Source organism: Alosa alosa, chromosome 24 (assembly GCF_017589495.1).
Source record: "Alosa alosa isolate M-15738 ecotype Scorff River chromosome 24, AALO_Geno_1.1, whole genome shotgun sequence".
In the NCBI taxonomy this organism is placed as follows: Eukaryota; Metazoa; Chordata; class Actinopteri; order Clupeiformes; family Clupeidae; genus Alosa; species Alosa alosa.
The window spans coordinates 22,675,052-22,689,558 of NC_063212.1; the positions used below are offsets into that span (position 1 = coordinate 22,675,052).

The 14,507-nt window shown below is 44.9% G+C and overlaps 1 pseudogene; it reads left to right on the forward strand.

Annotated features, from left to right (window-relative positions):
• Window positions 1–14,507, forward strand: part of LOC125289316 — a 233,897-nt pseudogene that overhangs the window by 190,412 nt on the left and 28,978 nt on the right.

Sequence of the window (14,507 nt, forward strand, 5' to 3'; positions counted from 1 at the left end):
GCAGAGATTTCAGCAGACATCCCAGTAGAGATCAGAGATCACAGCAGACATCACAGTAGAAATCACAGCAGAGATCACAGTAGAAATCACAGCAGAGATCACAGCAGAGATCACAGTAGAAATCACAGTAGAAATCACAGCAGAGATCACAGTAGAAATCACAGCAGAGATCACAGCAGAGATCACAGTAGAGATCACAGCAGATATCCCAGACATAGATAGATAGATAGATACATGTTTTATTGATCCCCAAGGGGAAATTCAGGGGGTCTTAGTAGCATACAGACATCACACACAACATGCACTTAGAGCAGAAATGGTAAATATAAGTATAAGTATAAACATATAACCAAACTCCACTGTACAATAGAGACAGTAGGAGATAAGAAAACTAACAAAACTAAATATATATACTATAAAACTAAATGTAAAAAAATCCAGTGTGCTTGAGGGCCATCAAGCATGAGACGCTTTGTAGTGACAGGGGCCTGTAGTTCTGTGTGCATGGTGAGGTGCTCAAGAGAGTGAGTGTCATGGTGAAGGTGCAAAAAGTAGTCCAACAGTAGTCCTGTAGTTCAACAGTGTATGGTAAGGTCTAAGAGAGCATAAATCATGTTGAAAATGGAAAAAGTGTAGTCCAACATTACAGCAACAGTGCAACAGTGCAATAATCAGGTCTAGAGACCAGCATAAATAACAGGACAAATAGGAGACATCAAGTGTAATTGCATCAGACATCACAGCAGAGATCACAGCAGACAGACATCACAGCAGACATCACAGCAGAGATCACAGCAGACATTACATCAGACATCACAGCAGAGATCCCAGACATTACAGCAGAGATCACAGCAGAGATCCCAGACATCACAGCAGAGATCACATCAGAGATCACAGCAGAGATCCCAGACATCACAGTAGAGATCACATCAGAGTGCTAAACTGCTGACGCGACTTGGAGAGTTGTGGCAAGGATGTGCCCATATTTGTCCACTTTCTGTGACTAGCTATTTAAGTGTGTTATGGACTAAGGTTCTGCTGTCTCTCTATCTGTCTCTCTCCCTCTCTCTCTCTCTCTCTCTCTCTCTCTCTCTCAATGTATATATGCATACTGTATTGAATCAAGTGATCAGCCTGTTTATAGATACTAATTCACACACACAAAACACACACACACACACACACACACACACACACACACACACACACACACACACACACACACACACAGACACACACACACACACACACTGTGACATGTCGTTTCTCTTTCTCTGCAGTGCACAGTGACCTGTGGGCAGGGCCTGCGTTACCGTGTAGTTCTGTGTATTGACCACCGGGGGCTCCACGCAGGGGGCTGCAGCCCCACCACCAAACCCCACATCAAAGAGGAGTGCCTCGTCCCTGTGCCCTGCTACAAGCCACTAGGTAAACACACACACACACACACACACACACACACACACACACATAGACACACACACACACACACACACACACTCACACACACACACACACACACACACACACACACACACACACACACACACACACACACACACACACACATCACACACACACACACAGACACACACACACACACACACATCACAGACACACACATCACCGACACACACACACACACACACACACACACACACACACACACACACACACACACACACACACACACACACACACACACACAAACACTCACACATCACACACACATGCACACACACACACACTACACACATACACACACACACACACACACACACACACACACACACACACACACACACACACACACACACACACACACACATTACAAAACACTCTCTCTTCCCTGTGCCCTGCTATAAGCAAGGTATACTCAACTTCCCATTTCAAGACAGACTATATGATGGTTTCCAACAGGTTCACATGTAACAGTCTTGAGACATTCAAGAACACACACACAAACAGGAACACATTACATCAGCAGCCTGCGATACCCCCCAACTATATCTCTCTCTCACACACACACACACATTTAAATTCTTTATTTGGATTAGAAGATAAACATATATCATGGCATAATCCAAATGTGATAGAAAGGTGTACAACAGCAGCCAATATCCAGTCCATCATGCACATTAGGGGTAAAGGTGGCACCTACGCCTCCATATGTAGAGGCTACCAATTCCTGCTGATACAGAGCAATATCTTGTCAGTTTCTTGGCCTTGTTCTTATGTAGTCCACAGATCTGCAGGCCTCGTACATCTTGTGCACATGGCCTAAACTACCAAAAATGAGGGCAATGATTTTACAGGAGTAGCCAGAGTTATTGAAAACATTGTACCATGGTTGATATTTTAACAGTTTTGAAGCATAGCAGGTGTCCATGTAAGCATTGAAAGAGCAACCAATTTTATTATTGTAACGGCTTTGGTGTGTTCATTAATTACAGCTATGTCAGACACACTCACAATCACACACACACACACACACACACCTATGTGAGCATCTGTCCTGCTGATGTCTTGGCAGGTCTGTGCCAGTCATGTTTCAGGTGGGATATAGAAAGGAGACTCCTACAAAGGGAATGTTATTGGATCTCCAACCTTAAAACTCTTCATCCCAGGGGTATGAATGAAGACTTGGTCTCAACTTGATTTCTGTAGGCGAATCATTGTATGCCCATGATGGGATGAAGAATAGTCATTTACTTATTTGCAACCTGTATTAGTGCATGTCCTTTTCTCAATATTTTCAATATTTTTAATATAGTCTATTGACAAGTCTGCATAATGTTTATGGCAGTATGGATAATGGTTATGTTTTTTGAGATTGTATGTATGTATCAGAATCAGATTTATTGGCCAGGTTTACGTAAACAAACAAGGAATTTGACTCTGGTCAATCTTTGCTCTCAAAGTACAACACTCACTTAATTGGGCTTATTTGCAAACACCGCCGCGGCCACACTGTTGATATGACATTCCAGTTCTATAGGCTATTCTATGTGACAATCGCCTGCAGCGCGTAGATTTGAGCTGAGCAGAGCACAGTAGCCTACAGGCTTCATCTCATCAATATCAAAAGTAGATCAACTTAATCGTTGTGGACCCATATCTAATAGACTTAATAGCATTAAGTAAAGATCCATCATTATTGTCAGCTGTAACTTACCCCAATATTTATAGCCTAACTGTCTTGTTCATACATCGGCACACGTCGCAGCTGAAGGCGTTCAAGTCGCAAGGTCGGGGAACTTATATTTGTTCCATGACATCGTCTAAACATTGCCATGATCGCAGAGAATAAAGCTGCATCTCATTGGACTGCAATTGTATCTTGCGTTTGCCTGTTGCTCACAACCTGCAGCCAAGGACTTTGCTAAAGTAGTTTAAAATGGGGTTAGCCAGTGATTGTTCTTGTCTGATAACTTCTACAGGATGATCTATGATGCAACTATATGGTCTGGAGGCAGAAAAGGTTGACATAGTTCTCTGTAACATTTCCAAAATCCAAGTGAACAAAACACTATATCTACTGATATCTTTCTCCACTGAGTTTGTTCCTATTTGCCACTTGGCGTGCTAGGCTAATAGGCTAATATATTTATTGATGGTGCGCCCTTCTCAGCTCATTTTAGGCTATTTAAGACGAGCTGAGAAGGGCGCACCATCAATAAATATATTAGCCTATACTGTAAAACGTTGGATAACATTGCCTACCTAGCAATGCTATCTATGCAAATGCAATATATCCAAAGGTAGGCTAATCTACGGTAGGGGATTACATCAGGCTACTGCTGATGTCTCCGCATTGCATAGGGGCAGCTGTCTGCGCTGTCTAAAACTTATTTAACTTAAGCCCACAGAGGACAATATAATATACAGATATCTGAAGATACATTCATCTACAATAAATAGAGTTCATCATGTAAAATTCAGTCATCAATCAGTGTTTCTAAATGGAGACACTGTTGATGGGCTAGGCCCGAAACGTTGGTATAGTTTTTGTTTTTCATGGCTGTAATGCTGTCTCGGTACTTTGAATACAGTTTTGTATATCTCTCAGCCCCTGAGTGCTGTCTCTACTTTTCTACTATCTGACTGCACATTACATCAGCAGCCTGAGATACCCCCCAACTCTGAGATACCCCCCAACTCTCTCACACACACACACACACACACACACACACACTGACACACACACACACAGCATGCCTTTTAGAACAAGCACACACACACACCACACACGGTTTTTCACACACACACACACACACACTCACTGGTTCCTGCATGCACACACACACACACACACACACACACACACACACACACACACACACACACACACACACACACACACACAGGTATGTTCCTGTGTTTTATCTAGCATGCCTTTAGAACAAGCACACACACACACACACACACACACACACACACACACACACACACACACACACACACACACACACACACACATGTATGTTCCTTTCGATGCCTTGGGAACAAGCACACACACACACACACACACACACACACACACACACACACACACACACACAGGCCTGTTCCATGTGTTTTATCTAGCATGCCTTTAGAACAAGCACACACACACACACACACACACACACACACACACACACACACACACACACACATTTGTCTAGCATGCCTTTTAGAACAACACACACACACACACACCACACACACACACACACACACACACACACACACACACACACACACACACACACACACACACACACACACACACACAGGTATGTTTCCTGTGATTTTATCATGCATGCCTGGGACACACACACACACACACACACACACACACACACACACACACACACACACATACATACACACACACACACACACACACACATACACACACACACACACACACACACACACACACAGGTATGTTCCTGTGTTTTATCTAGCATGCCTTTAGAACAAGCGCACACAGCCACACACACACACACACACACACACACACACACACACACACACACACACACACAGGTATGTTCCTGTGTTTTATCTAGCATGCCTTTAGAACAAGCACACACACACACACACACACACACACAGGTATGTTCCTGTGTTTTATCTAGCATGCCTTAAGAACAAGCACGCACACACACACACACACACACACACAGGTATGTTTTGTGATGGTATCTAGCATGCCTTTTAGAACAAGTACGCAGCCACACACACACACACACATGGGTTGTTCCTCAAGCAGTTGTGGTTTTCCCGATGGATCTGGTTTAATCTGGCGGCGTAACACCAGCACACACCCACACACACACACACATCTACACACACACACACACACACGCACGTTCCTGTGTCTAGTGCCTTAAGAACAAGCGCAAGACACACACAACCACACCAGGGCCGTTTTGATGTCTGCTGGCCGGCACGCTTCTTTTTTTGGATCTTCTATTTCTCATGTTCTGTCTCATTCTCGTTCTCCTTCTTCTTTATATCTCTTTGTTTCTCCCTTTCTTCTTTTCAATTCCCTCTTTCTCTCCACCTCTTGAGCTCCCTTCTTTTCTGCCATCCTCTTTTCCTCTGTCTCTTCCTTTCCCCCTCTCTCCATCCTCTTTTCCTCTGTCTCTTCCTTTCCCTCTCTCTTTTCCCCTCCCTCTCTCTATCTGTGTCTTTTCCTGTTTCTCTTTATCTTTCCCCCTCCCTGTCCCTGTCTTTTGTTGCCTCCATCTCTCTCTCTCTCTCCCTCTCTCCCTCTCCCTCATTCCACCCTTCTCTCTATCTCTCTCTCTTTCTCACACCCACTCTCTCTCTCTCTCTCTCTCTCTCTCTCTCCCTCCCTCTCTCTCTCACTCATCCCCCCTTCTCTCTCTCCCTCCAGAGAAGCTTCCGGTGGAGGCGAAGCTGCCGTGGTCCAAACAGGCTCAGGAGCTGGACAGCGAGACCGCCGTAACCGAGGAGCCCACGTGAGTAGCGTTGCCTAGCGACAGCTTCAGCCCCATCACGCTCCGCAAGCCACCCGCTGCCGTCTCACTGTCGTTCCACTCTCGTCTGGCAGCACCCGCAGGCGAGGCCATCCCAGAGCAGAACCGCCCATTGTCCGGAGCTTGAGTCACGCTCTATTCCGGTAATGGCCGCCCCCACAGCAGGGGAGGGCCCTGGTCAGACCCTGCCTCTCAGTGACCAAGAGGAGAACCTGGCCTTGGATTGGTCCAGTCACTATCTCCCCAGACGCAGAGCACAGTGGAGCAGAGCAGCCGTCTCACACCCACCCAACCTCCTTTAACAAAACATACATGCAATCTCTCTCTCTCTCTTTCACACACACACACACACACACACACACACAGGTTACCCAGGCAGGTGCTAATTTATAGGCATCAGTGAGCCGGTAACCTGAAAGCCTATACTGAACTCAGAGATTTACTGCCTTAAATATCCGCTTTTGAGACATAACACTGAGCCCGCACAACAGAACCGACCTAAAAGGGTTGGGGGGTGGATGGGCTCTGGGGCAACTGGCTACAGCGCCCCGGACCACAAACAAGCCCAACTGCCCACAGGGACCCAGGTGTGAGTCCGACCCCCCCCACTCTCTTCACTGTCTTGTAAAATAAAAAAAAAGCCCAAAAAATATATTTTGAAAAAACAGAACTGACCCAAACAAGGAGAGAGACCTTATGCTTTACATAAACAAAAGCAAAGAGTAATTAGATAGAAACATACAAAAATATGTTTAAAAATGTTTAAATAGTATAGTTTAAAAATGTTTAAATAGTAAAGTACATAGAATATAATAATTAAAGGACATAAAAGACACAACATAGAATAATTAAAAGAGTGCAAAACAGCAAATTACTAGAACACAGCCAACAACTTAACCTAAAGTTATCCTAAACCATAAAGGACCCAAGCCCAAGTTAACCTAACCCATACCAAGCCCAAGTTAACCTAACACATATTGGATCCATGCCCAAGTTAACCTAAACCATAAAGGACCCACGCCCAAGTTAACCTAACCCATAAAGGACCCACGCCCATATGTGTGTGTGTGTGTGTGTTTGTGTGTGTGTGTGTGAATTACACAGTCACTTTTGACCCTATAAACAGAACATCAGAGGTGGGTGGCTCCATAAAGTAAGAGCTCCATGTTTCAATACTTTGGTATAGTTTTGGCACTCCACACAGGCGATTTCACTGATTACCTGTTATACTGTACCTGAAAGAGTTTTGCTAGTAAAAATAAGCTGGTTTAGTGAAGGGTTGGAACAGATATGTGGTTTGGCCTTTTTTTTTCGGAAGACATCTGCAGCACATGTATTTGTGTTTTCTGAATGTTTCACCGTAAGACTAACTGGTGGTCCTGACTGTGATCCAGGTTGGATGATACAACCCAGTCTAACTTAGCTGTATGATATGTGACACTAGACCATGAGCTAGACTTTCAAAATGAAGACCTTGCTAGGCCTGTTATTCTTTACTCCTAACAGAGGCCATCATTCACGTCTTCAAAGTCGTCCTGAAGCAAAAACAGCGCTATATACTTAAGGGATGAGATTCCGTCTTAACGTCCAAATCACAACTTTACAATGTGTTAAGAATTAACCCTAATTACGCTAATTATCCAGCGCCATCGTTCACTTGCCAAGTCACTTCCATGTCACTTTTCACTTCCAGTCCCAATTATAGTCTCCTCGGATATGCGACACACACACACACACACATACACACACACACACACACACTCCAACCTCCCTCATATCTGTTTTGTAAAGCAAGTTGAGCTAGCAGTGGGGGGTGGAGAAGGGCGTTTGATGCCAAAACATATGATTTTGTTCTTTGCGCAAGCGAGGCATGTCTTCCCCAAAAAAGCACATAAATAAGTGTGCATAGTACGCTGTCGTACGCTAGGCCAACAACAATATCTGCCTGCCACATGTGTGCACAGGTTGCGGATGTGAGAGCAACCAGGAGGAAATGCCTGTGTCAGAATCACTGGTCCCTTCCCAGCCAAGAGTCAGGCTGCTGCACCCAACGGACATGGGGCTGACCTGCTCTTAAAAGACACATCCACACACACACACACACACACACACACACACTGAGCCATACAGTATTTACACACAGACACTCTCTTTCTCACACACACACACACACACACACACACACACACACACACACACACACACACACACACACACACACTGAGTCATATAGTATTCACGCACACACACACACAATCATACAGTAAACACACACACACACACACACACACACACACATAGGACACATATATACTTGTCATGTACACACACACACACACACACACACACACACACACACACACACACACGTTGAGCACACACTAATGTTCATGGATGCATACATACTTGACATGTAAAGACACACACACACAGACACACACACCCTCAATCCAATCACCTGCAGAGATCAAAAGAAAGGCCGGTGGTGTTGGAGGCCGGTGATCTGACCACTGGCTGCTTCGCCATAGCCGGCCTCCAGTGCTGCGGTACAGAGGTAGCTGTACAGCACAGAGAGGAAATGGAACCAAAGCGAATAAGTGTTTATCAAACGCCAACATCTGCGTTGGATCTACCAGTGGCCAGCAGAGGGAACGGATCCGAGATGGAAATAGCCGTTTGGCGGAAAGGACACGCAATTCCGCTAACAGGTTTTTTTTTTGAATTTTTTTTAAATTTTATTCGGAGAATTAGTGCATCATGAATCCGGGACACAATTAAGTTGTTGTGTTGTTGAAGTCATTAACTCATGCTCAAGATTCGTCTGCGTGCGGATAACGACACGGATTTATCCAGCGCTTATTAAGGAGCACGGCCGACCGAGCCTGGCCTTCCCATTCATCTGCATCGTAAAATAAAATGAATATCATAACTGCTTACAGATGTGGCTGCTCCACTCCGCCCTGAGGGCCCTGGACACCTAAAACACTTCCCAAGGAGAGAGATGAAGAGAGAGATGGAGAGAGAGAGAGAGAGAGAGAGAGAGAGAGACCCTGGGTTCCACAAACACTTCCCCCGAAGAGAGAGAGATGGAGAGAGAGAGAGAGAGGGCCCTGGAACACACAGACACTTCCCCCGAAGAGGGAGAGATGGAGAGAGAGAGAGAGAGAGAGAGAGAGATGGAGAAAGAGAGAGATGAAGAAAGAGAGAGTGAGAGACAAAGAGACAGATGGAGAGAGAGAAAGAGAGAGAGATGGAGAATGAGATGAAAGAGAACAGATGGAGAGCCCTTGAGCAGCGGAAACTGCAGCCAACCGCGCTGCCCGTTATAACGCCATTTGGGCTAACGACTCCCAGACTGGACAGATGGGACCGCTATAGCTCTGCCCTGCTGTGCCCTCCTGCGCCCGCTCGCCCTCCGGCCCTCCTGGACGTCCTGACACGCCCACCACATCAGCTCTGCTGGCTGGCGCTTTCAAAGAACGCCCGGCTGGCTGCGGTCTGCTGTCATAACTCTCTCCCAAGTTATACTTTCATATCAGACCCCAGCCAGAGTCCCCAGCTGGAATTAAGATACTGAACCGTATATCTTTATGGGCGGGGCAACAAGACGCTCAATCGTGACCAAATGGCTTCCTTTGGGAGAGAGAGAGTAGTCAACAAGGAGACCGCGAGACAACACAAAAGATTAGGGAAGTCATCTGCTCTCGATCTTAGTAAGAGTAGTGTCCTTCCCCACATGAAGCATTCCCTTTTTGTTCCTCATACAAATATTTGTGGAAAATTACATGGTCATCATGAGGTCGAGTAGCACACACACACACACACAAACCAACAGTCGATAGACTTGTCTGAGTTCTTTCTGGCTGGTGTGGTATTGCTTTGTGGTATTATTGTTGCAAATGATCACGAAACTTGACAAATCCATATTGCCCACTCACCGTTATCACACAATGGTGCAGCCTCCAAAAACATTGTTGTGTAACTACAGTTTATGGAGACAGAAATATGTTCCGAATGAAAGTCTATAATTTAACAACGCTAGTTGCACAACAACAAGAAGCCACATTGCTGATCGGTACTCTTCGAGTTTGAGCATGTGATTCGATCGAACAGGGAATACTGTTGCTCATTTCAAAGGGGTAATGTCAATTACCAAGGCATTTGCAAATCCAAATGTCTGACTGCAATAAGCAACTTTATAGAACTAGATAAACTATCAGAATCAAACATGCACAATGCAGTATTTCTTGGAGTCACTTTTATGTCATGGTCTGTTGTATATTCTGTATGACACATGGACTTCAGCCCTCATTACGCAAAATGAAAATATCATGAAAGTGTGAAGGCTGAAAACTCATAGCTGAGTGCTGATTAAACAGCCGGATTGCAGTAAAGTTATGAAGGCCGTGGTGTGACAGTTGTGATTCTCGACTCACACAGATTGGCTCGCTCGGACGGCGCTCATAAAGTTAGCTCACTCACATCGTTGAGAACATATTTCCTTCTCTCCTCCTCAATTCCATTCTTAAAAACGGAGGAAAAAAGAGCATCAAAGCAGTTTATTCAAGAGTGTCAGCTCCTAATAGGAAACAGCTGTAGGACGGACTGTGTGTGAGAGAGAAGCATTGTTTTGAGAGAGAGAGAGAGAGAGAGAGAAGCGTTGTTTTGAGAGAGAGAGAGATTCTATGTTCACATGTTATACCTATATGCTGTATGTCTATTTTCTTTCTTTTGTTATTCTACTGTGTTATCTGTAACACTGGCTTTGGCAACACTGTATCCAAACAGTCATGCTAATAAAGCTCCTTTGAATTTGAATTTGAATTTGAGAGAGAGAGAGAGAAGCATTGGGCTGTGAGAGAGAGAGAAGCATTGTGTTGAGAGAGAGAGAGAGAAGCGTTGTGTTGAGAGAGAGAGAGAGAGAGAGAGAGAAGCGTTGTGTTGTGAGAGAGAGAGAAGCGTTGTGTTGAGAGAGAGAGATAGAGAGAGAGAGAGAGAGAGAGAAGCGTTGTGTTGCGTTGTGTTGTGTGTGAGAGAGAGAGAAGCGTGCTGTTCTGTGTGCGACGGTTTATGAACTTCTGGCTAAATAGCTAAAACGTGTGAGACTGAGAGGGTGCCAGAGCCTCTCAACTCTCTCCTCTCCTCTCAACTCTCTCCTCTCTTCTCAACTCTCTCCTCTCCTCTCAACTCCTCTCCTCTCAACTCTCTCCTCTCAACTCTCAACTCTCCTCTTAACTCTCCTCTCAACTCTCTCTCCTCTCCTCTCCTCTCTCCTCTTAACTCTCTCCTCTCAACTCTCTCCTCTCCTCTCTCTCCTCTCCCCTCCACTCCTCTCCTCTCCACTCCTCCCGACTTCTCCTTTCTACTCCTCTTCTCCTCTCCTCTTTTCTTTTCCTCTCCTCTCTTCTCCCCTCTTCTTCTCCTCTCCTCTCCTCTCTTCGCTGCTCCTCTCTTCTCTCCACTCCTCAGTTGCTTTGATTATGGTTGAGCTGCCAGTTTTGCTTCAAGGCTGTTTGTGCTGGATGGTGTTTTCATGTGTGCGTGTGTGTGTGTGTGTGTGTGTGTGTGTGTGTGTGTGTGTGTTTTAATGCCTCCATACCTTGGGAAGTCATGTCAATATTCATTCAAATCTTTCTGAGTTTAGAAACCAAATGTTTTTTTTAAAGAAACAACAGGACATCCAGAACAAAATAAACTCAAAATGCTGATGCTTCACTTCACATCTATTAGTGTTAAACGTGATGACCAGTTGTTATATCAGGTTGTATATCCCTATAAGTGGTCACACTTAACTTGAATAGTCTTCTATAGATCTGCAAATGCACATATTATAAACAAATTATCCGTTGACAACTATTTATACAACTATTACTACAACTATTTATATTTAGGGTTAGATTTAAGGGGATATTCAGTAATTGTTCATCAACAATTGTAAAGTATATCTTTTGATCATCTTGCATTACCTAGCCTGTGAGACTGCATGTTGAATTGGTTGGCAGACTGCAGACATTAGCTACCATACAGTATTACGTGCAGTCTGGCCTGATGAGTTATGAGCTGTTGTGTTTATGAAAATAGAAACCATAACAAAGTGTCTTGGAAAACACAAGTATAGCAGATCTCTTTCAGCATCTGTTAGTTTGCCAGAAAAAAACATAAAAGTGTCATACGCATGATAGTCCAGATTTATGAGAACAGCGACTATATCAGCAGAGCACACTTACATCTCATAAAGCATTTTTACCGATGCAAAGATGCAGTGATAACTGTTTCAGGTCTGGCTCACCTCACAAGTTCAAGATGACCAAAACGTTAACAGAATAAATAAAATTATTGCAGGGGAGTTAACTACATTGTTCCGTTGAAGTCTCTATCTGCTCATGTTTGTATTTCTGCTGAGACCCGTGGGAGATATATCTCCAACCTCTTATTAAGGTCTACAAGCATTACTAAAACAACTAGAAGTACTCACTCATCTCTTGGTCCGATTCAATGCTTTGCAGTTGACGGCCTATTTACATCAAGTATTAGGCTATTGTTGCCCTTGTAATAGGTATTTCAGAAGTTATTCGAACATTATAGGCTACCTTACAAGTTATAGTTAACTACGAATGCCTCGCGAGTTTTACCGCCTGCGTGAATGGAGCATTTAGAAGCTGCGCTTTGTAGTTCGGATCTTATCAGATTCTGAAGCAATTCAATCTTTGTTACGGATTTCTTTGGAGAACAGACAATAGAGATTGACAGCGACAGCACTGGGGCTATGTTAATTCCAAAGGCATAGGGAACTTTGTTGGGATGCATAGGCTTGTGGTGATTGGTTGAGAGGAAATATACATAATATGCTCATTTACACTTCATAAACTTTAAAGCTGATTTTCTCAAAACTTATTTTTTTTTTTGTTGTTGCTGAGATGAGGATAACTTTTCACATTTTGGCCAATATCTGCGGTTGGCTAAACGGAATTGAACAAATGACCCCTTGTTTTAAACCCTAAGATCTGTGGATTATGAATATCCAATAAACCCATTTTTTTATTTTGTCAAACTGGACTCATTTTACCGTGGCACGTCCCATATGTATTCTATAAACTCACATATGGTTAGATGCTTACATGTGTATTCTACCCCCTCTCTCTCTCTTCTCTCTCCCCCTCTCTCTTCTCTCTCTCCCCCTCTCCCTCTCTCTCTCCTCTCTCTACTCTTTCTCTTTTCCCACTCTCTCTCCCCCTCTCTCTCTTCTCTCTCTCCCCCTCTCCCTCTCTCTCTCATCTCTCTACTCTCTCTTCCTCTCTCCCTCTCTCCCCCCCCCCCTCTCCTCTCTCTCTCTTGCCCCACTCCGCTCTCTCTCTCTTGCCCCACTCTCTGTCTCCCCCCCCCTCCCCCTCTCTCTCTCTCCCAACTACTGTTCATCCCCCTCTCTCTCTCTCCCTCTCCAGGTTCATCCCTCTCTCTCTCTCCAGGTTCATCTCTCTCTCTCTCTCTCTCCCAACTACTGTTCATCCCCCTCTCTCTCTCTCCCCTCCCAGGGTTCCCCCCCTCCCCATCCCAGCTCTTGGGGTCCCTGTGTGAGTAAGCTCCTGCATTTTGGGCACCAAGGCGTGCTGATGCGTTGCCAGGTGCTGCTGTCCTTTTAGCTTGGTGGCCGACCTGCCCGGCGGACAGTCTTGAGGGCCCAGGCGGCGAGCCTTGGCCCCTGCTTCACTGTCGCCGTGTCGGGCCGAGGAGGAGGGAGGAGGAAGAGAACCAGGAGGGGAGAGGGGCGTCTTGAAGGAAGGAGAAAGAGGAGCTCTACGACTGGGAGTACGACGGCTTCACCGACTGCTCCGACACCTGTGGAGGAGGTAGGATCCCACAACTACTGATCAATAAGCCCACAACTACTGATCAATAAACCCACAACTACTGATCTATAAACCCACAACTACTGATCAGTACAACCACAACTACTGATCAATAAACCCACAACTACTGATCAGTACAACCACAACTACTGATCAATAAACCCACAACTACTGATCAATAAACCCACAACTACTGATCAGTACAACCACAACTACTGATCAATAAACCCACAACTACTGATCAATACAACCACAACGACCAATCAGTACAACCATAACGACCAATCAGCACAACCACAACGACCAATCAGTAGCAATCAGTAGCTGGACTATTGTAATTCACTATTAGCTGAAAGCACCCCTTGTGTAATAAGATCGTACAGCTGATTCAGAATGCTGGAACTGCGCCCTGGTCTTCAATCAGCCAAAGAGGACACGTAACTCCTCTCCTAGTTACTCTCCATTGGCTCCTATGGTAGCCAGGGTAAATTTAAATCTCTCACTTTTGGCCTATAGGACACTAACTGGATCTGCTCCTAGTTATTTTTAATTCAATAATCAAGCCTTACATCCCCAACCGCCCACTCTTGGTCTTCTAGTGGCGTCTGTCTGTTGTGTCGACCAGTCATAAAAACTGGGTCTAATTCGAACTCTTTTCTTCAGTGGT